This window comes from Nilaparvata lugens, chromosome 3, assembly GCF_014356525.2.
Source record: "Nilaparvata lugens isolate BPH chromosome 3, ASM1435652v1, whole genome shotgun sequence".
Lineage (NCBI taxonomy): Eukaryota > Metazoa > Arthropoda > Insecta > Hemiptera > Delphacidae > Nilaparvata > Nilaparvata lugens.
In genome coordinates, this window is record NC_052506.1 from 46,310,329 (window position 1) to 46,334,137 (window position 23,809).

General features: G+C 35.4%; 1 protein-coding gene across 1 annotated transcript in view; it reads left to right on the top strand.

The window, feature by feature from the left end:
* The window catches only part of LOC111050664 (calcium/calmodulin-dependent 3',5'-cyclic nucleotide phosphodiesterase 1), a 753,503-nt gene that overhangs the window by 319,777 nt on the left and 409,917 nt on the right, over positions 1-23,809 (top strand). The gene's annotated exons all lie outside the window — the stretch shown is intronic.

Genomic DNA, 23,809 nt, shown 5'->3' on the forward strand with positions numbered 1-23,809 from the left:
TGCAAACTGTTGGCAACTGTTGATTCTATTAATGATTCACTATGAAGAACGTGTGTCTCCAGCGTTATTGCTCTGTCACCAGCTGGCTCAAATCTTTGAATAGTAGACTTGAGATGCGTGGGAACACAAGCGTCAGGTATAAATTTTCATAACGGCAAGGAAAGTTGTGTGAGTGCGCCATACCAGATTTTTCATTATTAGGATTCGTATAGATTGTATTTCAACTGAAAATATCTGTGTGTATTGTGATTCACAAAGAGCTTATCAAGAAACTTTCTATCGTTGGAATATCACAGACCAACAATAGACTGATATCGTTAGAATATCACAGATTTTCAATCGTGTAATTGATAAAAGCCAATATCATTCCGACGTATTTCCATATACGCCTGAATTTATTGTCCACATACCGTATTTATATCCATAAATGGAGAGGTTTCAGAGACTTCTGTAAGTGAACTACTTCTGGACAGCATGCTTCAGAGCTGCAAGCAACAGAATCGTTTGATGCAAGAGACCTTTTAAATGTGAGCAAGCGCTGGCTGCTCGTGGTCCTAATGGACTCTGCATAGCCGTCTGTATAATCGAGATCGCCATTCTTTCTGATATCAATTTGTTTTCTGTCTGTGTTCAAAGCTTTGTATCGCGTGTAAATATGTTGTGCTACCAAATAGTATATCGCAAAAGTTATTAATTACTGGCCATTCAGTTGAAATGCAACACGCGATTGGCCTGTTGTTGAGAACCGGTAGTTAAGCTCCATGTTGGATGCTGGATCACCACTAAGTAGATCTTCCGTAATAATCCACTCCCTCATATTTTTTCAATCATTTTTCATCTGGATATATATATATATATATATATATATATATATAGTGATTCATCATTAGAGCCTATAAATTTAACCAAGAAGGATTGTTTGGACTTGTTTTCATTATATAACACTAGGCTTCAGTTTTTCACTTATTTCATTGAATCATATGAATATACTTTCAATACCGTCAATAAAAATATTGATTTTACCCGTAAATAGCAATATTCATAATGTATGGCAATACGAATCAAATTATCAAGATGTTTCCTCACTGAACTTTTTCCACTGAATCGAATTGATTTATATTGTAATTATTGTTTTTGCTGTGTGTATTGGATAAATTAGAATTGAAAAATGCAAATCAAAATCAAAAAAATCTGGTGTGGCGCACTCATACAACTTTCCTTGCCGTTATGAAAATTGATACCTGACGCTTGTGTGCACGCACATCTCAAGTCTACTATTCAAAGATCTTAGCCAGCTGGTGACAGGAGAATAACGCTGGAGACACACGGAGTCTGCTATCTCTTCATAGTGAATGATTCAATAGAATCAACAGTTGCCATCAGTTTGCAATTGAAATGATAATATTCTCTTGAATTTCAAGCTTATTTTCAATTTAAGGTGAAAATGTTACTGAACATTAATTGTAGAGATTTCATGCTGAATCTTTTCCACTTGAAATTCTTTGTTCAAATTTTATCTGAAGCCTGAAAATTGGAAATCTGAAATCAAACTTTGCATAAATTAGGCGGAGCTCCTGAAATTTTTACAGATATTGGACTTGTGGTAGTTCATAGAGCTTATCAATGACTATTTAAGGTATCAATTTGATCAAAATCGTTAAAGCCGTTTTCGAGAAAATTGCAAAAAGCCCTGTTTTTGACAACATTTTCATCATTTTAGCCGCCATCTTGAATCGCATTTGATCGAAATCGTTCGTGTCTGATCCTTATATTGTAAGGACCCTAAGTTCCAAATTTCAAGTCATTCCGTTAATAAGGAGATGAGATATCTTGTACACAGACGCACATACACTCATACACACACGTTCGACCCTCAAAAGTAGGGCACATAGAAGACTTATGATACATCATCATAAACTTCAAAATGGAAATAACTGTTTAAAATTGGGTCATTCTTTTTGAAACACCAGGTACTTTCTAAGAAGAGTTATCTCAATTTGTCAAGGAATTTTTTTAACTGGTTCATACAATTCTCATGCTTATTCCAATCGAGTAATCGTGTTATCTGAACACTTAAGTAACTAAATATTATATTCCAGTTGTTTTGAAGATAAGATTGAATTCTATTGATAATTCCAACTTGTGCAGTGATTTGAAAAAATAATCTGAACTTTCTCAGATAGGAGTAGAAGTTCAAAGACGTAAGCCGAGTAGAGTAGATAGGATACGTACATTGAGTTCACAGTCCACAGTTGGAATTCATTATCAGTTGGAGTATTTTCAAGTGATGTTTGCAAACTAATTCTAACAAACTCAGTCCGAATAGGAATCACTCATCAATGTTGGATCAAAGCTTCTTGCGATGTAATCCGAAGATGTGATTAGCATAGATCAATTGGAAAGTTCAATGAAGTTGCTTCTCAGTTGAGAATTCCGAGCTCGACAGTTATTCGTGATTCTGTCAATATCATTTACTACTGATTTTCCTCCGTTCGCGAAACTTGATTGAATAAGTTTGATTACAGCTTTTCTATCTGTGCTATCCTGTCTCTCGGATTCTACATTGACTGAAGGAATTCAAGAAATAGTGTTGAGAAATCTACGTTCTAGGATTTTCAGTCAGTATACATATTTCTTTTGTCGCAGCACTTGGACAAGCACAACCAAGTATAATGTAAATGAATAGAATAATGAGATATAAATATTGATTCTTTGAAAAAGTAAAAGAAAGTGAATTGAATTGAATTGAATCGCTGCCTATATTAAAAACCTAGGAGGGCAAAGTTAGGGCGCAGCCGGCCCTCTCTTACACTTAACCCTCCATACAAGTTACAATTAAAGAACATCATAAAACCATGAACTGAAGTAAAAGAAAACAATAACAAAACAAATTAACAAGAAAAAATATGAATATAATAAAAATAAGAAGGAAAAAAAGAGAAAACTTGAACTCCTTTCAAATTTAAGTTCGTAAAAGTAAGGGAAGAAGGAGAAAAGGAAGCAAAGGAAAAAGGAAGAGAGAAAGAAGGGAGAAGGAAAGGAACACACACACACACCCCCCAACCGACACACACACACACACACACACACACACACACACACACACACACACACACACACACACACACACACACACACACACACACACACACACACACACACACACACACACACACACACACACACACACACACACATACAGACTTGAATTACAAGTTAGGGAGCATTCCAGCCGAGTCCACCACCTCTGATCCACCGCAAGACAGCCGCGCCCAACCGGCGATGTCCCTCAACTAGCTTCAGCTCAGCAGGCAAAGAATTCCATAAACTACAGGCTGTCACAAGGAACGACTTATTGAACATAACAGTCCTATGTGTTGGGACAGCCAGCAGACGGGATGCATGCCGCGTTCCTCCACGGCCAAAATCACCCAAGTAACGGTACTCCACTGCCAGATACTTAACTTAGGCGTTTTGGTTTTCAATATCTTATGCAGGAAGCACAAAGCATGATGTGATCTACTCTCACGCAGCTTCATGAGTTAAAGTCTGTTGAAGTATTTGGTCACATCGTCGTCACGTCTCAGGTTGAAGATAAAGCGAACTTAATAATTACGTGCATGCTGCATCCTCTGCAAAAGTTGAACTGTCATGTCAAGAGTCACAATGTCACAGTAGTTGAAGATTGGGAAAATCAGAGTCTTGACCAGCATAACCTTTGTTGAAAAGGGAATGAAGTCAGAGATCCTCTTCAATGTCATGACCCTGTTACAAGTCCGAGTCACATGGCTGGTCCAGTCAAGAGACCTTGTCATTGTGAGTCCCAAATTTTTCATGTCAGAACTGTACTCCAATTATTGTACGTTATTTAATGTTATGTATGGTACATTGGATATGTCAATTGTGTTTAAAAGTCTTGAGTAACCTATCACTATAGATTTCGATTTTGTCACGTTAATTCTCAGTCCATTATTCTCAGTCCACTTTACCAAACAAGTCAAGTCAGCATTGACCTCATCAACTGTGACATCAAAGTCATTTTTCTTGCAGTGTCGGTATATTTGTAAATCGTCTGCATACAGGTGATGTCTTGTCGTAAGTAGAGTGCTTGTCATGTCATTTATGTAAATGCTGAATGGTAGAGGACCCAATACCGAACCCTGAGGAACTCCTCTGTTCACTTCACGCCACCGTGAAGAGGCATCCTCAACTCTCACACACTGACACCGACCCCGAAGATGGGACCTCACCCAAGCCACAGTTGAGTTAGAAAAACCTACGTTTCTGAGTCTGTAGAGTAGAGTGGGATGGAAAATACTGTCAATGCCTCGCTAGAATCTATTAGGACTAGGACTGTTAGCTCTCTATTATCCATGGCCCTACGAATGTCATCAGTGACTCTCAGGAGTGCAGAGGTAGTGCTATGACCACTGCGGAACCCCGATTGAAAGTCACCAATCAATCCAGAGCCATGGACGAATGTGCTCAATTGGGAGTGAACAATGATTTCCAGAACCTTTGACAAGACGGACTATAAGCTAATAGGCCTGTAATCAGATGAAGAGAGAGAGGGTTAGGGATCTTGTTCAAGGGAATTACTATGGATGTCTTCCAGTCATTAGGAAAAACCGACGTTGAAAGTGAGGTATTGATTAAATGAGTGAGGAAAGGAAGGATGAGAGGGAGGATAATTTCAATAAAAATTTGATTGGGATAACATCTGCACCAACTCTTCACTCTTTGAACAGTCAAGAAGACCTCTTGCTCCATGACATTGGAGAAGTAGAAATCCTCATTGGGATGTCAATCAGGCAGAGAGTCAAAGTGAGCACGAGTTTGGTCCACGATGATGATCGCTTTGAGGAGATCAAGCTTTTCTAAAATGTAGCTTTGGAATTTTTAATTGTTTGCTTGCAAGAGTTTCTCAAACGCTTATAATATTTGAAATCATTGTGGCTCTTGCTTTTTTGCACCAATAATCTCGATCACTCATCAGCTGGCGTATCTCATCAGTGAGCCATGGAGCAGGACCCCTGGTTATTCTGCGATTTTTCAAAGGAACATGTTTTTCAAAAAGAGAGATTATATTGTGATTCAAAATGTTCAACATAACATTAATATTGTTAGTATGAAATATGTGTAGCCAGTCAAGGTTAATTGCATCATTGAACAAGTTGTGGTAGTTAATATTCTTATAATCTCTATAAGTGATTAGTTTAGGTTTAGGCTTAGGCCTCTTGATATTATAAACAAGGAATATAATATCATATGCAGAAAGACCTAGAAAGGAGATCTGCCCATGGCACACAGCTGCTCTCTTATCAGCAACTGCAATAAGATCAAGCAATGTGTCAGAAGTTGATGTATGGCGCGTAGCTTGGAGAGGCAGCAAGGTCATACCATAAGCAAAAAACATAGTGGTCAGTTGTTTTTTGTCATAAGTATCAGGTCCAAGTAAGTCAGAATTGAAGTCACCCATGATAGCCACATGTTCATAGGGCACCATCAGCTCAAGTAGTGCTTCCTCAAATTCTGACATATACCCAATATGAGGTGGCCTGTAGCAAACTGCTATTAACATTCTAACTCCGTTACACTTAACCTCAATAAACATGTATTCATGTCTAGCTGCACGGGAGGTATCAGAGGAAAACTTATGAACAGGCAGCGGTCATTCCGAATGAGCACATAATCCTCGAGTGCAACAAGTCGATTAGGGATTGTCGGTTTTAACCAGGTTTCGGATATAAGAATGATGTCACAATCTTTGCCCTCGAAAGGTTGCCTGAATTCATCTATATTCCCTCATCAGAGAAGGGATTGCGCATTGACATGAGCGACTGTAAGACGATCAGAGAAAGGAGAGACAGCCCGCTTGAGGGAATCGCCGACACTCAGCGCGGGGCCGCGTCGTCATCCTGCTGTAAAGACAGGGTGGCTGCGACGAAGCAGCAAGGCAGAAGGGAGGGGTGAAACGGCGAAACAACGAGAAGCTACAAGAAGACACTTACCACATTCATACTGACACACACACTCACACACACAAAGAAAGAAATGAGAGAAGAAATATAGAAATCATAAGAGGTAGAAGAAAATGGGAAAAAAATCAAGTGAAGAAGTTGAGCGCTATGAAACAATAGGATAACGCTATATTAGATGGCCTAGGCGGTTCGGCTCCATTGATATAAGCATACTAATACAGTTGATCAAATACAAGTACTACAGGAATAGCGAATATTGAGAAGAAAAAAGAAGCAGGAGGCTGATAACTTAACCAAAAAAACTGTAATTAGCTAGAGAATTAGTGAAAGAAAAATATATATATATACACTGTCATGATCCATCCCTTTTTTGCTCCGGAATATGTAGGCTTTTAATGAGTTGAGAGGATCACAACAGGAGAAACACATCCACCTCCGCTCACATAAACCCAGAATTTTCTGTGATGTATGAGGGCGATAGGGGAGGTCAGGTCCTTCTGTATGTGATTTATATTATGATAAATTAAGCTTAATTGGCAAGCTGAAGAACCTGAAAGATAACTTATAATATAACGATTCCAAGCAAGGAATTAAAATTTAGAACGACTGATTTTAAATAATAATTGGAATTTTATCAATAAATTAATACTTGAAAAGATGATGCAAACAAACAGAATCAAATTTGTGATACTATTAATCATTTATTTGGAATAATGGAATAAAGTCTTTCTTATTAATACTATTAGCAATTTATGCATGAAAAGTAGGCTACTTGAGTTCAAGTGATGATGATTTTTGAACGATCTTTACAACTTCTGATAGGTTTTTGATGAATCGTCGAGATATTTGATAATGCACTATTAATAATAAATGAATAAATACATGAATAGCAAGTCTTCTTTTCTGTTCTGGTGAGGAAGTTCTTCTTCAGGAAGAAGAATTTCAACAGCCTAAATAATAAATTGATAATGGGCTAAATAGCCAAATAATGCCAGGTTCGGCAATGTATAACAGAGTATTGTAGCCACAAAACATGAAAATAGGCAGTGAAACTGCACATGCAAGAAGGGAGATGAATGAACAATGTTTTCAAGATAATATTATAATTTTTTGAAATAATAAATTTCAAATTAATTTGACAGCTTGGCGGGAGAAAAATACACAAACACCCAACCACGTTGACATAAAATAAGAAATATTTAATCAAGGCCTTGAAATCACCTAAAACCAATTTTGTTTGAGCTTTCCTCATAAGTAATGAGCTGCAAGCATGTAGACTACATAGCATATGTGATGCTAGTGTCAAAAATTCACATATCTCATAAGCTAACCTAAGTAACAATGAAGACAATTTTAAAGGATAGAGAGCAATCTTATGGCTAAATTTAATTGAAATCAGGTACTTTTAATAAATAATACAAATAGTTTTTGGTCTTACTTACAATTTCTAATTTGTTTTTATTTTCACGTTTGATCCTTCAACTAACCTCACAATTTAGGTTAGTTGAAGAGATGACAGTCAGCTGTTCCGAAAAATAACAAAATATTGTTGTGACACCAGACAAGGCTAGTGAGCGCGAACTATTCAAATGCTCAAAATGATTGTAAACGACAGAGAAGCTTGAAATTCTACTTAAATAAAACCATTCCATCACAGCACATACATATATAAGGAAATGAACTGCATGCTAATAAATATAGGTATGAGCAGTAACTTATTTCCATTGTGACACAGAAAAAGAAGAAGATCGCCCTAAAAAACATATATAAATATATACTAATATGATAATAATAATCAAAGAATAAATAGTCAAAAATGATAATACTAATAGAAAAGTAAATGATGTTGTCATGTACTCTTGACAAAGAGGTAAACCCTACTTCTTCCCGATTAGGAAGAATTGGAACAGAGAACGGAGGCAACAGATAAGTGAGGCGTAGTCATGATAACGGGATGAGAAAGACAACAGATCACAATACCGTGAACACTTGAGATTCTACTCTTCATTACACACAGAAATATAATGCAAAAGTAACATCAAGATAATATGGATTTGACTGAATGGAAAGGTTCTTTTGAAGAGAAATGTTATACTGACTCATATTTCATTCATCTAGCTGACTGATAATAAAGAGAAATAAAGTAATAAAATTCGAAGAAAAAAAATTAATGATTCATTGAATTGAAATTAAGTGTACAGAGAGTATGAAAGATGAAATCAAATAAATATGCTGTATTATAGTGTTAAATAGATTAAATGAAATCATATCATTTTTGGAAATTTGAAAACTAAAAGCATAATAGCTATTTATGTATTAAGAGCGTGATGCGCGACTTTATCACTCACGCAAAACAGTTATCACGCGACGCGAAGCGGAGAGCAAGAGCGATAAAGAAGAATTACATACACAATTATTTCTACAACTGCCCAAACCTGTTAAATTACTTATATCGGTGGAGTAACAATTACCGACTTTTTAGGTTAAGATCTGACTTTTTGACGAGCTGCTTACCATCAGCTGATTAGAAAGCGTAAAGAAACTCTTCTGCGCATGCGCGAATGATCAGCAAGTGTAAAGAAAATCTACTGCGCATGCGCGGATGGTTAGCGAGCGAAAAAGTAGATTCTCCTCAGAAATAAGCTGTTTTACGATGAGGATTGAGAATGTAAATTCTTTCTTTATGCGCAGTTGTAGAAAAATACATTTCTGGTTGACTGCACTATGCTTTTTACCCTCAATGTCAGTCCAATGTCAGACTCCATCAAAAGACCATAATTACGTTTTTATATCCAAATTTTTCGACCATTGAATTATATAATTGTATTGTTGGTTGTGTTAAGTCCTCCCTTATAACAACGCCAGTACCCTTGAGCTTTTTCTTCTGAGAGAAAACTGCATACCGTTGACGATAGCTAATGAATTCGACAATGAATGCGCGGGGTCGTGGTGGAGGGATGTTGGACGCCGCGACGGCCAGCCGACGCCCCACGCGATGCGAGCGATCTATGTCTTGCAGCTCGATGTTAACACTCAGCTTATCTTTGCAAACCTTGATCACTAGTTGATCAGTGTTTTCCTTATTTGCTTCTGGCACTCCAAATATGCGAATACAGTTTCTTCTTTGATACTACTCTAAATCATCGAACGATTTTCTCATCGCTGAGCTTAAGCTGCTCTTTCAACGATGACACTTCTTTTTGAAGATCAACTATTTGAAGAATAGCAGAATTCAAAGATGCTGTCAACCCCTCAATGACTAGGGAAGACACGCCGGACACAACGTCTTTAACTTATTTGTCATATTCATATACATTGCTGTCATTTAGAACTTTAAGCACGAAATTGTTCTCAATACCTGAGTTAACAGCCGGCGATAAAGGGCGAGCCGACTCAGAGGCAGAGCCTTGCTTCGAAGCAGTAGCTGTCGTCTGCTGTGGCACCTTATCTTTCACAGCTGATGAGGACGACTGCGATGATGACGATGACTGCTTATCTGCTTTGCCTGACTGAGGCTGCCTGTGGCTGCAATTTGCAGCCACAACACGAAAGTAACAGCAATTATAAACTGACAATTTTATAAAACAAAGAAAACTGCACTCGATGGTATGTATTAAAATTCAAAAATCCAACTTTCAACTAACGAAAAGCGTTAAAAACGAGGAGCTCGAACCTGACACAGCCTCTACTCGAATTCTATCATTATCTCTCAAAGTGAGGCCAGGATGGAATGAAAAAATTAAAAATGATCAAGATCAAGAATATTCTTCCCTAATTAGAAAACGTATGGCATAATGGTTTCTGGTGATAACTTCTTACAACTCTACAATATAAATTCTTCGAAAAAGCTTGATCACAGCTTATTTCTTGGAACAAGAAAAAAAACCTCCATTCGTCAATAATGATTCTGAATTTTTTTCGTTGAGTTGTGAATTCAAAGTGTCAAACGCAGACTGACTCGAAAAAGACCAATTCCAGTCAAAACACTCAAGTCACGATAACTGTTTGTCTCCAGCATGGATAAATTGGATGCGTGATTCTGACAGGTCAATATCGAGGATTGGATTAGCTGTTGGTGGCTTGATGATAGAATTGTTGATGACGGTCACGTTACGTTTACCATCATTCATTCCCAACAAATTGGGTTATCGTTCCGAGATAAGTAATAATGCAAAAGCCAATACATTATGTTGAGCACTTTCGATCAATAAAGTGGAAGGATGAGCTGTTATATACGACCATATTTCCTGCATGCATGTGATTTACATATCTTCAAGCTTGTGCTGTGCAGGGAAGGAAAAATCGAGTCTCTTTTGGATGGGATGGAGCAACTTGAATCGCTCCCGTATTGAATATTTATTAGATGATACAGCTGCTGCCTGCAATGGCCAGGACAGGAATTCGTCACTAGGGACTTTGAGAGGACTTGCAATATTCAAATTCACGGGACTGCCAACGCAAAAATTCATATTTCCAACATTCACAAAAGGTAGACGTTGTCAAGATGAGTCTTGAGCCCACAATTCCCAAAAGTGCGATCCCTCCAAATCTTATCGAAGCCTCAATTCATCCTCTCCATCATCACTGCTGTATTCACAAGACGGCGGGTGTTTACTGTTTAGCCTGATAGTTTCAATTATTTCAAGCTGTTCATCAGTATAGCTTCTGAAAATGAAATTTTCCAATTATTAAGAAAAAACAAACATTATTGCACAGCAAAATTTTTGTATTCTGTAAAGAACGAATTATAACAATAACCTTTGTTAGAAGGGAAATATTCTTAATGAAAAACAAGCATGCTTATGATTGCTTTTCGAATTCTATGTCACTTCTAATCATGATAATTGAGTTTGTCTTGCTATCCAGTTATCGATTTTAGTAGGTAAATCAGTAAAATTGCGTTTTAATCAGTTGTTGGTATGATCAATAGTTATAATAATTTATAGTCTACTGAATCATGAAATCTTTATAATCGTCTGTTGTGATACCAATGGAAAAGATTGGATCGTTGATTTGACTGATGTCAATTCCGTCCCATTCAATTATCAATTTGAACTTATCCAATTCTTCCCTTTGTTAGTTCATACTAACCCTTCCTCTGACAATAATTGTTGTTTCCACAATATTTATTATAGGCGACGGCACAACTAACAAGCACCAGCATGATTTGACATTTTGACCCCACAGTTGAGAACGGACTTTATGAGTCCGTGTCGTAGTCGGTGATCGTAGTCGGAATTGTGCTTTTTGCTGAGCTGAGGGTGGCGAATTGAAGAGGAGAGCTGGATATTTGTACTGTGTTGAGGAGCGATGTGGAAGAGTGGGGGTCACACAGCAAGGATAGGCCTACCTACAGCATGCTTTCAACAAGGGCGACATTGTGCCGTGAATTGATAGCCAGGACCTGGCACCAGTTCAACCATGTTCGAAATCGCGCCAGTGTTGGATAAATAGTATAGCCTAGCACTATGACTGCAGCCGTCGGCAAGACTCGGGCTTACATTCTGAGCCTGAGCTCAGAATCCACCACAAGCACACAACACCCTCTGCATTCAAATTCAAATTCAAATTCAATTCGTTTATTTCCACTTGGCATACAATACATGTACATATTTATATTTGATATTCAACAGAATAAGAATCACAATTTTACATAAACAGTAGAGAGAACATATTGATTGAGTGGAATTCCCCCAGTAAGACTATGCGTCTGAGATTGGGGGACAGTTCCTGCAAGCAGTATTATTCACTAAGTAGTTATAATTATGGTATCATATTTACTATAAATTACAATATGTGTAATTAAAATTACACAACTAAGATTCAGATAACAGTAGGTGAATTATAAGTGACAACATAATATAGTGTTGCGTGTAGCTTGATATCTAGAGTGGGAGAGCAAGAGGACCCAAAAACCGGAGGTAATTTATTGTTTTATAAGCCTCAATTATGTTTTGAAACTAAATACTTGAACGTAAGGTATGAGTGTATAAATGAATTTAGCATTTCAAAATATTAATGTATAAAGTTATTCCCCAATGCATTTACTCTTGCTAGGTGTAAGGTGAGTGAATTAGCCTCTCGGCTCCAATCCAGCCTATGCTGAAGAGCCATTTCATCAACGAGCTTTTAAAAATCACATTGCTGCTGCTCTCGGCCTCCCTCACAATATCTGGAACATTCCTGTATAAAATCTGATCTAAATAGTATGGTGATTTGAGTTCAGTTCCGTGTATGAATCTAGGTATTTAATATCCATGGTTGTTCCTATGTCGTGTTTGATAATTATGTTCGATATTGATGAATAGATCTGCTTTATGTTTCCTAATATAACTGAATAATGTTTTGATGTATAATTGTCTGATGTTGAGCACAGGGAAGTCCGAGAACAGCAGCGCTGTGGAGTATCTTGATTCCTTTTTCAAAATTGTTTTTAAAATTGTTCTCTGGGTGACAGCAAGAGGTTCAAGACCTGCAGATGACACTCCCCCCCAAACAATAATGCCATACTCCAATACTGACTGTGCATAGGCATGATAGATCCTCCTGCACAGTCTGATATTCAGCACATGGCTCAATTGGGAAACCCCATACAACAATCTTCTCAGTCTCTGTTTTAAACACTGAATATGAGGAACCCAACTAAGACGATAATCAAACATGACCCCAAGATACTTATACTGGTCCACTCTATTGATAGATCCACAAGTGCAGGTTGATGATCCTATATTTCTACAGGAGTGCATCTTGATTTGCCTTGAGCCTGGGTCTGGTTGATTCCTGGTCACAATGGGCATATATTTGGTTTTGCTCAAGTTAACTGATAGACTATTGTGGTCAAACCAATTTTTAATCTTTGATAGGTCAGAACAGGCATTCTCATAGGCTTCTTCCCACTCTCTACCTGCTGAAATAACAATTGTATCATCAGCAAATAGGAGTACTTTGCTTCTTGTGTTCAGTTGGGAAATGTTGTTAATATAAATCAGGAACAATATTGGTCCCAGGGTGCTGCCCTGAATGACACCGTATTCAACACTATCCCTCTCACTAAATTCTCCTTCAATCTGCACAAATTGTAAACGCTTGTCAAAGTAACTAATGAACCAATGGAGTGCAGAGTTTTTAATTCCCACAGCTTCAAGTTTTTTCAATAGCTTTCCCCTATCGACCGAATCAAATGCTTTAGCCAAGTCAAGGAAAGAAATAATTACTTTATTTTTCGATTTTATTGATTCTATTACGTATCTAGTTACCTCAAAAAGGGCATCATTAGTATTTTTGGATTTTTTAAAGCCATATTGGTTCTTTGCTAGAATATCATTACTTGTCAAGTATTTCATCAATTGTACTTTGACACACTTCTCAATAATTTTTGAAATAGAATCTAAAAGGGAAATCGGTCTGTAATTTGTGAGTTCGTTTTTGGGGCCGGATTTGTGGATTGGTATAATTTTTGCAATTTTCAGGTTCTCTGGAAACTGCCCCAAATGAAGGCTCAAATTAACAATGTGATGGATGGGATATATTAATGAATGTATCTTATCTTTAATGATTTTAGTTGGGATAAGGTCGTACCCAGGTGCACTCCTGCCTTTAAGACTATTTATTACATTTGCAACTTCTTCAAGTGTTACAATCTTAAACTCAAATACTGAATCAACTCCACAATCATTATCATTAATTTCCGGTTCTCCATTCGGATTCAATGATGTGGCTAGTGAGGTTCCAACTGAGGTAAAATATTTATTGAAATTTTTACAAATAACATTGATATTTTGTTGTAGGGTATATTTGTTGTATATTTTTCACTATCTCTAGGAAAAGCATTGATTGGAAATGATTTCGCGCCTTTGGCTTTCCCAGCAATTTTCTTAACTACAGCCCAGAACTTTTGAGGGTTATTAGATACTCCATCAACCTTACTCCTATAATAATTATATTTGGCTTTTTTAATAGCGGAATGTAATATATTTCTGAAATGGATAAATTCTTCTTTCAGTGCGATATTGTAAGGTTGTCTGATAAGTCTCCTTTTAATTTTGTCGCGATGTCTGATAGAGTTAATGAGGGCGCTAGTGATCCATGGTTTTATTTTTGTGTTTTTCGCTGAAATTTCAATTTTTGATGACTTTTCACAGATTATCTCCTGAATTGTTTCTATAAATGAATTAGTAGCCTGATTGATATTGTTTTCATTGATGACATGGTTCCAGTTTTGGCAAGACAGAGAATCTTTCACACCTTCCCAATCAGTTTTCACGTAATATTTAGCTTCGTTATGAGATGGGATAGGTTCCGGTGTAGAAAATGTCATGCAAACAGTATAGTGATCGGTGATTGAGGTTTGAATCACTACAGATGTCACCTCGAATAAGGGTGGCAGCTTGATAAAATAGTGATCAATGCAGGGTTGTAAGCTGACCTGGTTACTTTGTCAACAAAGCAAACGAGACCTGCATCGTTCAGCACATCTACAAACCTTTCTTCTATTGATTGGGAATTGACATTTAAAACATTACAATTCATATCACCAGCAAGAATTTTTATACACTTGTCATTATTCGTATTCCTCTGATTGTTATAATACGAATCAATTGAGTCAATGAAAATGCCAAGACTAGAATTGGGACTACGATAGCAGGCTAATAGTTCGCATGGCACCCCGGCCCAGTCGATGGTAAGGGAGAGACAAGTTGCAATACCGCCTAATTGGAGCTCGCGACAAGCAGCAGATATTTCACTATCTATATATACTACTACTCCATCGCTTTGATTGATATCATTGAATAATCTGAACAAACTATAACCTGGGATTTCCATCAAATCACTCTCATCACCTAACCAAGCTTCAGTTAGAATTATACATGTAAAACGATAATTGAGGCTTTGTAATAATATGCTAAATTCATCAATATTTTTCTTATAACACCTAATATTTTGTTGGATAACTGTAGACTTTTGATGGGTTGCACTCCCGGGTCCCCCGCTCTCAAGAAATTTGCAACGGAAATTTTGAATATCTGTACACTCTACACAATCTATAGATGCTGTATCCAACAATTCTACTGCATCTCTTATCATAATAAGAGAAAAAGAAGAAATAATAAAACGAACGACGTCAAGCCGTTCAACCATCGACGTCAGTTCAAACGACGTCAATTCAGTATCCACCATCATAAATTCACATTAGCTTACCGAGCTTTCTATGGAAGGACACTAAAATTCGTAGAGCGCAAAACCCTTTATTATATTGTACTTTTCAAAGACTCAAAGTTTAAATTCATTTATTAATTTTCTATAAGACTTTGTGATGCTGCATTAAAGCAAAAGTCATTTAAGTATTTATTTATTCCCTTGGAGAAGACGACTTTGGCCACCAACAATCCAGGACTACCAGGAAAATCAGATCGCCGCCAACAGCTTATAAAAATTCAGCACATGAGTGATAAATAGTCGAAATATAAAGTTAGGGCGCCCTCAGTGCTTCGAGTGAAATAAATATGAAAGCTAGCTTGTTGGAAAGGTTATAAATATCAAGAAATTAATATAAAAAACTTGCGCAAGTCTTAAGAAGGTATAAGAAATATTTTATTGAATAAGAATAAGTCAATTTACATATCCAAAGGTACACAAATTGAAGGAATATTAAATTCTAAGCTTGTAATACTAACGCTCACTCAATCATTTGATTCTATATTATAATTTGTAATAATATAATGTAGGCAAATCGTTATTCATTAAAAAAATAACGTCAGAATGTTTAAATGTTTAAATGTTTTAATAGCGAAATTGTATTCTAGAAAACCACGACCAGATTTTATATAATTTAACTCTAATGCTCTACCGATTGCAGCCAAGTCGAGGCAAATAGTTATTCATTAGAAAAATAACGTCGGATAAACATGTCACATTCAACGTGGGACTGGTGATGAGAACAGAGCTCATTAAATCATTATTAAGAGTAAATCGAGACTATATATTGCTGATAATAACTAAAGACAAGTCTATGCATAATGAGATTTGTCATGAATGGACGATATGGAGTAAGAGCATATTAGGGAAATCAGGCAAGAAAAAACTACTTTTTGAAAATCAATAGCTTTAAACAAGAAGAAATTATTTCATAATTTTTTTTATTATTATTGTTGAAACTATATTTTAGAGAGAACTATATTATTTTATGGGCCTAAACTGCTGAAACTTGTCTAGTCATTAATATTATAAATATAAGCCAATTGGAGAATGATAAACCACAGTCTGTAAGCTAGTCAGGAATCAACATTTCAATACATGAATATTAATTTATTATAAAAACTCAAGTAATAAATACTTTGATAATTTGTATCCAAGCACATTGCACACAACTGTTCGCTGTGAATCCCTCCTTGTGTCCTTATAAAACACCCTTTGCGTTGTCACGTTATTTTTTATAATTAATAATGATTAGCCTCCTGCTTGGCGTCAATCGGTAGAGCATGAGAGTTAGTTTAATAATTATAAAAATCTGGTCGTGGTTTTACCAGGATATAATCTCCCTAAAATCTTCATAGGCCTAGACATGAGCTTTCACAATAATACTGATAATTTATAAAATATATATATATATATATATATATATATATATATAAAACTTATATCCTATAGTATTGAGGAATAAAATGAATCGTACACCATAAAAAATTTGATACATATATTAACAAATATCTCAAAAAAAAAGTCAAAACAAAATATGTAGAGCGACAGAAATATATAATATAACAGGAAACGAGATCAATAGAATATTACAGGTTAATATTATTCTTTAAGTTCTATAGCACGAAACGCTACCATGTGCTTTCATTTCATGATCATATGCATTTATTTGCATGTAGCTTCGATATCAACTTGCTGATACTTGTCGACTTGGACAATTCTATTTCGAATATAAATTTCCCAAATCAGAGCATGATAAATTGACAAACCAATAATCCAAATATATATTAAATTCTATGGTTTCCAATAGATTTCTTTATAATAAATATTTTTTATCTCAGGGTGCGAGATTCGGCACCTGACGGAATAGATGGATCAATTCATCTAGTGAATCAAAGCTACATTATATTATCGCAAATTATATTATAGAAATTAATGATCATATGAACATTGTATTATCAGCCTAGAACTTAGTATTTTTTTGATTGATGTATCTTTTGATATATGGATTGACTCATTACTATCTAATAAAATACCTTTTATACGATATTTAAACTTGCGCAAGTATTTTTACCAATTTATAAAACCCTTTCGACGAGCTAGCTTTGATTTCTTATTTCATTTCGAAGCACTGAGGGCGCACTATCACTATTTCAAATATTATTCACTCACGTGCTGGAATTTTCTATGAGCTGCTGATGGCGATCCAAACTCCTTGTGATCCTGGATTATTTGTAGCCGGAGTCATCTCTTCCAAGGGATTAAAAATTATTTAAATGACTCTTGCTTTACAATAGCATCACAAAGTCTTATGAGAAAATTTAGAAATTCGATTTAACTTTAAGTTATTAATAAGTATAGTAAGATATTGCGCTCTATAATTTTTGGTGACATCTCATGGTGGTGGTTGGCAGGCAAGTGGAGAAGTTCTCTTTTCTAATTTACAATTCTTCATATCCGATTTCAAAATTTACATAAAATTTAAATAATCTGTTCCTCCACCATTCATGGCTCAAATGGACCATACCAAACTATTAAATTATTACTTATGTTACATCTTTAATAATTTATTTGCCTTCGGGCTGTATCCAAAACATAAACTGTACAACAATAATTCATAAATTCTTATCATTTGTAGAAATATATACAAAAATATTTGAATCAGCTCACTATTACCGCCTATCAATTGCTACCATTTGATTGGTGCATGCAAATTATTATAGTATTCATGCACCCAGGAACCTCCTACTTCCTCAATACACTTAATTATTTTGTATGGGTTTTTTAATATGTTTTTTACATGCAAAGTAATTTTTTACAGATTATAGGTTGTTTCTCATATAACAATAATTAGCCACATGGAACCTTTGGTTCCTCAAGTTGAATACTGTTTTGTTACAATAAGTTTCTGCCAAGGTGTTTGGTCAGATTCTATGTTATGCGACTCGGTCAATCATTAGGTCGCCGATCAATAGATGTTTTACGCCTAACCTGAAATTACAATATTTTATATAATATTATATAGGAAGCAAAAATTATTTTCATTTCTATTTGGCTGTTGTAAATTTAGCCATGATGCCTGATATTATCTAATCTTTAAACATTATCATCTTTGGCGATATTAGCCTATTATTCCCCTTAGACCTATAAATTTCTTCAAATAGGAATTTTTATTTATCCATCCGAATTTCAAACGTTACAGCGTATTATTCATCACTTTTTTAATTTGCACTTGACACTTTATCCTCTTTGAAATGAGTCTCTTTTAGTCTGCGCAAAGTGAGGTAGCAGACACACTGCCGACGGCGGTAGTAGCGGTGGTTGATGCTGAGGGGGGCGCAATGGAGTCCACCGCCCAGATATCTCCAATCACCACCAAGAATCCTGGGAACAGTAATAAATCATTAAATGTCTCCCAAGAAACAATAAGGAGGATTATAGTAGAGGGGATGATCATGTCATTTTCTAACAGTTTAGAAAAAACAATGGCAATAGTAATGAAGGACTTAAAGGCTGAAATGAAGGAAATGCACGAATCATTGAAGGATACGTCAGTAAGGATGTGTAAGGGAACTGTGGACACAATACCAGCGGTAGAACGTAAGTTGGATGCTATTGATAGCAAGGTAGAAAATTATAGAGAGGAATTGAAGGTTATGATAGATTTGCATAATGAAAATCAGGAAATAATTACAACCGACTTAGCAGCAAAAAAGATACAGTTACTTGTGAGTTAAACGGGAGAATAGATAAACTAACAGTACAAAACACCTCGCAAATTCAAAAAATAGCAACAGACATTAAAGCCGATTGTCAAAAAGAAATCCAAGAGCAAGTAGTAATTAAAACACAGGACATAAACTCGACAGTAAATAGAAACAATAGTCAACTTATTTCCATGAATAAACAATAGAATAGTAAATCTACACAAATAGCTCACCCAAGTTCTGATATCAATCAAAAGAAAGTACTACTTAATTCATTGGAGACAGCCGTTGGAGAACAGCAATTATTTTTATCTAAATTAAATGCCAAAGTAGTAGATAATCAAACGGAAGCTAGTAGTCATTGGAAACAGGCCCAAGAGAACCCAGGTAGCACAGAAACGTTGAAATAACGTTAGAAACACGTAATACCTTAACGTTGAAAAGACGTTTAAATTCAACGTTGAAAACACGAGAAAATGTCCGCCGTTTCCACATTATTTTCAACGTTGAATAATAGTTGAAAAAACATTGTAACAGCCATTATTTTCAACTATAAGAAGACGTTGAAAGCACGTCGTGACAACCATTACTTTCAACCATAAATAGACGTTGAAAGCACGTTGTGACAACCATTATTTTCAACTATAAATAGACGTTGAATTAGCCATACTTTTGAACCGGTACCTTATCAATTACATGGCAATATTTCTAAAATCATTTGAAAAGAGATGAAAATACAAAATCATATTTCCATTTATTTACATATGATTTCATGTAACAGAAATATTACCCTGCAATGCGGTACATTGGTAAGTTGACATTAAAAACACACAATAAAAACCATATTCATCTCTTTTCTGTATAGGGCTACTTTTTATAGAAATAGAAAGGAAAATAAAAATCTCAGTATCCTTTTTGAATTATTTAATCACTATTATTAATCATTATTTAAATGATTCAAAAAGGATACTGAGATTTTTATTTTTCTTTCTATTTCCATATTACTTCAATTTTGATCCACAAAAATAGTATGATGAGAGGTTGTTCAAAGAACTAAGATGGTTACAACCAAATTACCATGGTAATTTAATATACTCTGCCAAGCTCAAAAACATTTTATGTCTGTAAGAAACATAAATTAAAACCATTATTTCAAGAATTCAGCAGTTGTTTAAAAGTCTTGAATTTTTAGTATGATAATTTTATCTGTGGTGAGCAAAAATAGCTCAATTCTTTCTAGCAAATAATATAGATCATCTAAATTTTTACTTGACATTTATGCCAGGTTTAAACTATGCCAATTGGCAAAACAATAATAATTGTCAATTAGTTTTTATTTAGCTATGCCTAGATGATGGTTCTAGAATTGAAAGATTCAATTGATACTTTACACCAGCTATAAATTTCAGAAGACAATATTATTGTCTTGTCAATTGGCATCGTATAAACCCGCCTACATTTTAGTTTTCAGGTATGATGATAGTTTGTGATTTATGCAATAGAGAAACAAATATTTTATTACAGTTTTTCAATAGAAAGGGACTTTCAAAATAACTTTCCACTTTCATTTCATAATACTTTTTAATTACCGACGAAATTAGATTGTTTTTTTCTCCACTGAAAATACTCTGACTGTCGCATATTTTAGCCAATCCTTAATAGCGTCTTCAATTTGGGTCTCAATGCCCACAGTCGACCCACAAGATTTTTTGATAGAATCTGAAACATAAGGTAATATCAATTTTAATAAGAAATTCTATAATATGGAGGCAGATGAAATTTTTCCACCACATAGGAGTTATTATTTGATACAGATGTTGCATGGTTGAAAGGGAATTGCTTTTAACAACAAGTACAGAAATTTTTCTCAAGTGCACATCTAATAATGTGCGAGGTGATGACTGTTTTTTAGATAAAAATAGTCCATTACTATACAATAGTCAGACGAGAAAGTCACGCCAGCTGTTCGTTCAAACATTCAAAAGAACTAAGAATAAAGTAAGAATATTGGGTTTCCAAATTTTGTAGCATAGACGAATTTTAACTTGAAATACTCCTCTTTCATTAGGCCTATAGAAGTAAACAAATAAGGCTCTATATAAAATTTAATTTTTAGATTTATGAGTAAAATTTAATAGTTACTGTAGGTACATACTTAGTTTTATGAAAAAAACAGTTGTATCCCGATAATTCAACAATTTTTTATTGGCCTACTAAATTTTGTAAACCTAGTCCAAAAGTTTAAAATCACAATGAAATTAATCAAAAATATCCTTGACATATATGGGTTGTAAACATGCATAAATTAATTGAAAATTTAATTTCAAAATGAACAAGTTTAAGCTAAATTTCGTCACCATGGAATGACAATATTTGGAAAATGTTAATATTTATGAGCTGAACTCCGGACACCCGTTTTCAATTTCTTGGATCACCGAGTTAATTACTGAACTTGTTAAAAGCAATCACTTTGATGTTAAGTGATTTATATTATATTAAGTTCAGTGTTATTATATTAAGTTCGATGGAATTTCTCAACACAAGCAGTCCTGTGACAAAAACAATACATAGATAGCATAATGAAAATATTTGTGGAGGAATCAAAGTAATAGTAATTTATTTGGAAGTTGAGTAGTAGGCTACATGTAAAATACTTAAAACCAAGCTTATTGTATTATATTAATTTTGGTACTTGAGTATTAAACGGAGGCCACCTAACCTACAGAAATATTTCGTACGGGATACCATAAATAACTACATAATTGGAAAGAACACACTTTAATAGATTAACAGGTGAAGTTTAGAATTAATCCGACGCCTGGTTCTGACGTTGTGCAACCCAGAACGCAGCAATGTCGGTCAGGATGGAGTTGAAAGCGTCGCCGCCGCTAGCAGTCACATCTGATCGCCATACGTATTCTACCAAATAGCTATCCAAATGATGGCGCGCAGTTCCTCGCTGCCTTTTATTTCTCCACTTTGCACTGTTTCACATTCGCTCGACATATTGCGTACTAGCCCCAGTGTCAGGGTCCACGAAGTTGTATTTGTGGTTTACCATGAAATGTGTGAAGCCGGCGTTTTCTAGTTCCTCAGACTTGTAACCTTGGGATTTTGCGAGTAGACACATGACCCATCTGATAACGCTCGACTCACAACAATACTAGAATAGTTCTACTACAACATCTATAACAATTTAACCTTCTATAAGTGCCGCGGCGCGTTTCGTAATAGTGGCCTCCGTTTAATACTCAAGTACCTTAATTTTTAGACTAATAATTATATTAAATTAGAGCCCTCTAATTTAAAACATAATATAACTTACCTAACCCTAACCTCAAATGTAAACATAATTAATATGTTCAACACACAATATTTGTTTTGAAGTTTAGACAATAAATCACCAACAATCTCATCTTTTAAATAAGAATAATAAATTAAATAAACTTACCAAGTCAAAGTGGAATAGTTAGACTCTTCTAAAAGAGTTCACAGCTTTCATCAACGTGATGAGAATTCAAACAAGAAATGGCGTTGATCAGTCGATCGTCGTTGATAGATCCGTTTTTGTGTAAGGACTACTGTAGCGCTGTGAGTGGTGGAATTGGAAGCTCGTTTTCAACGTGTTTTCAACGATAGATCAACCGTTGAAAACAACGTTGCATTTAAAACGTTGAAAAATTCAACCGCTAACGGTTATTCAACCTCAACAACCAAATTTGAACGTTGGAAACACGTAGGTGTGCTACCTTGGAAGTTGTTACAACTCGAGAGTCAAGTATATCAATTTCCGCACGAGAATGTAGAGCCTATCCCCATAGCAACGTTTGATTTACTGCACAGTTTCAATGAATTAGGCTGTTTTGACAATACAGACTGCTATCTTCAACCAAAAGAATTTATAGATCAGATAAAATTGGTTCAATCCCTAACACCCACCTCTTGGAATATTTGGCGTCTTTGATTATCCAGCTTGTTAAGCAGTGAACCTCTGATGTTTCTCCAGATCCATAATCACGAATTCAGGACGTTAGACGAATTCAGTGCAGCTTTCCTGGAACAATATTGGAGTAAAGATAGACAAATGGATACACTAGCCAATATCATTGCTTGTGAATATAACCCTAGGACAGACGAAACATACATCAATTTTGTTACTACAATTAAACTGAAAAATGCTCAGTTAGATGAGCCAATAAGTGATTCTGCTTTGGCAAATATAATCATGAAAAAGCTACCTTCCAAGTCAGAACAGCATTGGCTACACAGCCAATAACTGGTTGCAAACATCTGATAGATCATTTATACAATATACAATCTGTGATGGCAATACCAAATCACTGGTCAGATCAATCGCATACACAAAATCAACATAATTCAAAGATTAATCAGTACACCAGCCAAGCTTATGAACCGGTACCATATGATTGCTCCCAACATACCCCTCATTTTGAACGCCGCAACGATCAGAAACAAAATAATAACTGGAATAATAGAAGCTTTCAAAATCATCCAACAAACCATTATCCAAAGCAAACCAATCGAAGAAATTATTATGATCGATTGAACACAAATAATGGTTATATTCACAATAATTACAATAGAAGCTATAACCCACCACCACAACAAGTTAGCACAAAAGAAAATAGATAAAGAAAATAAAGATACCTCAGCCTCATATACCACCTTTGTGAATGACTTACCAAAATTATTATTAGAAAAACAAACTCACCACTACGATAACCCAATACCAAAAACCGCAGCCCACCATGCAATTAACACACCCCACAAGCATCAACCTCTATTAAGTATCCTGTTCCCCACCTAAGAGCAACTTGCCACCGAAGAATCACTACCAAATAAAATCTGGTGTGATACACTCACACAACTTTCCTTGCTCATTGAACTATTAGCCTCATTATCAAA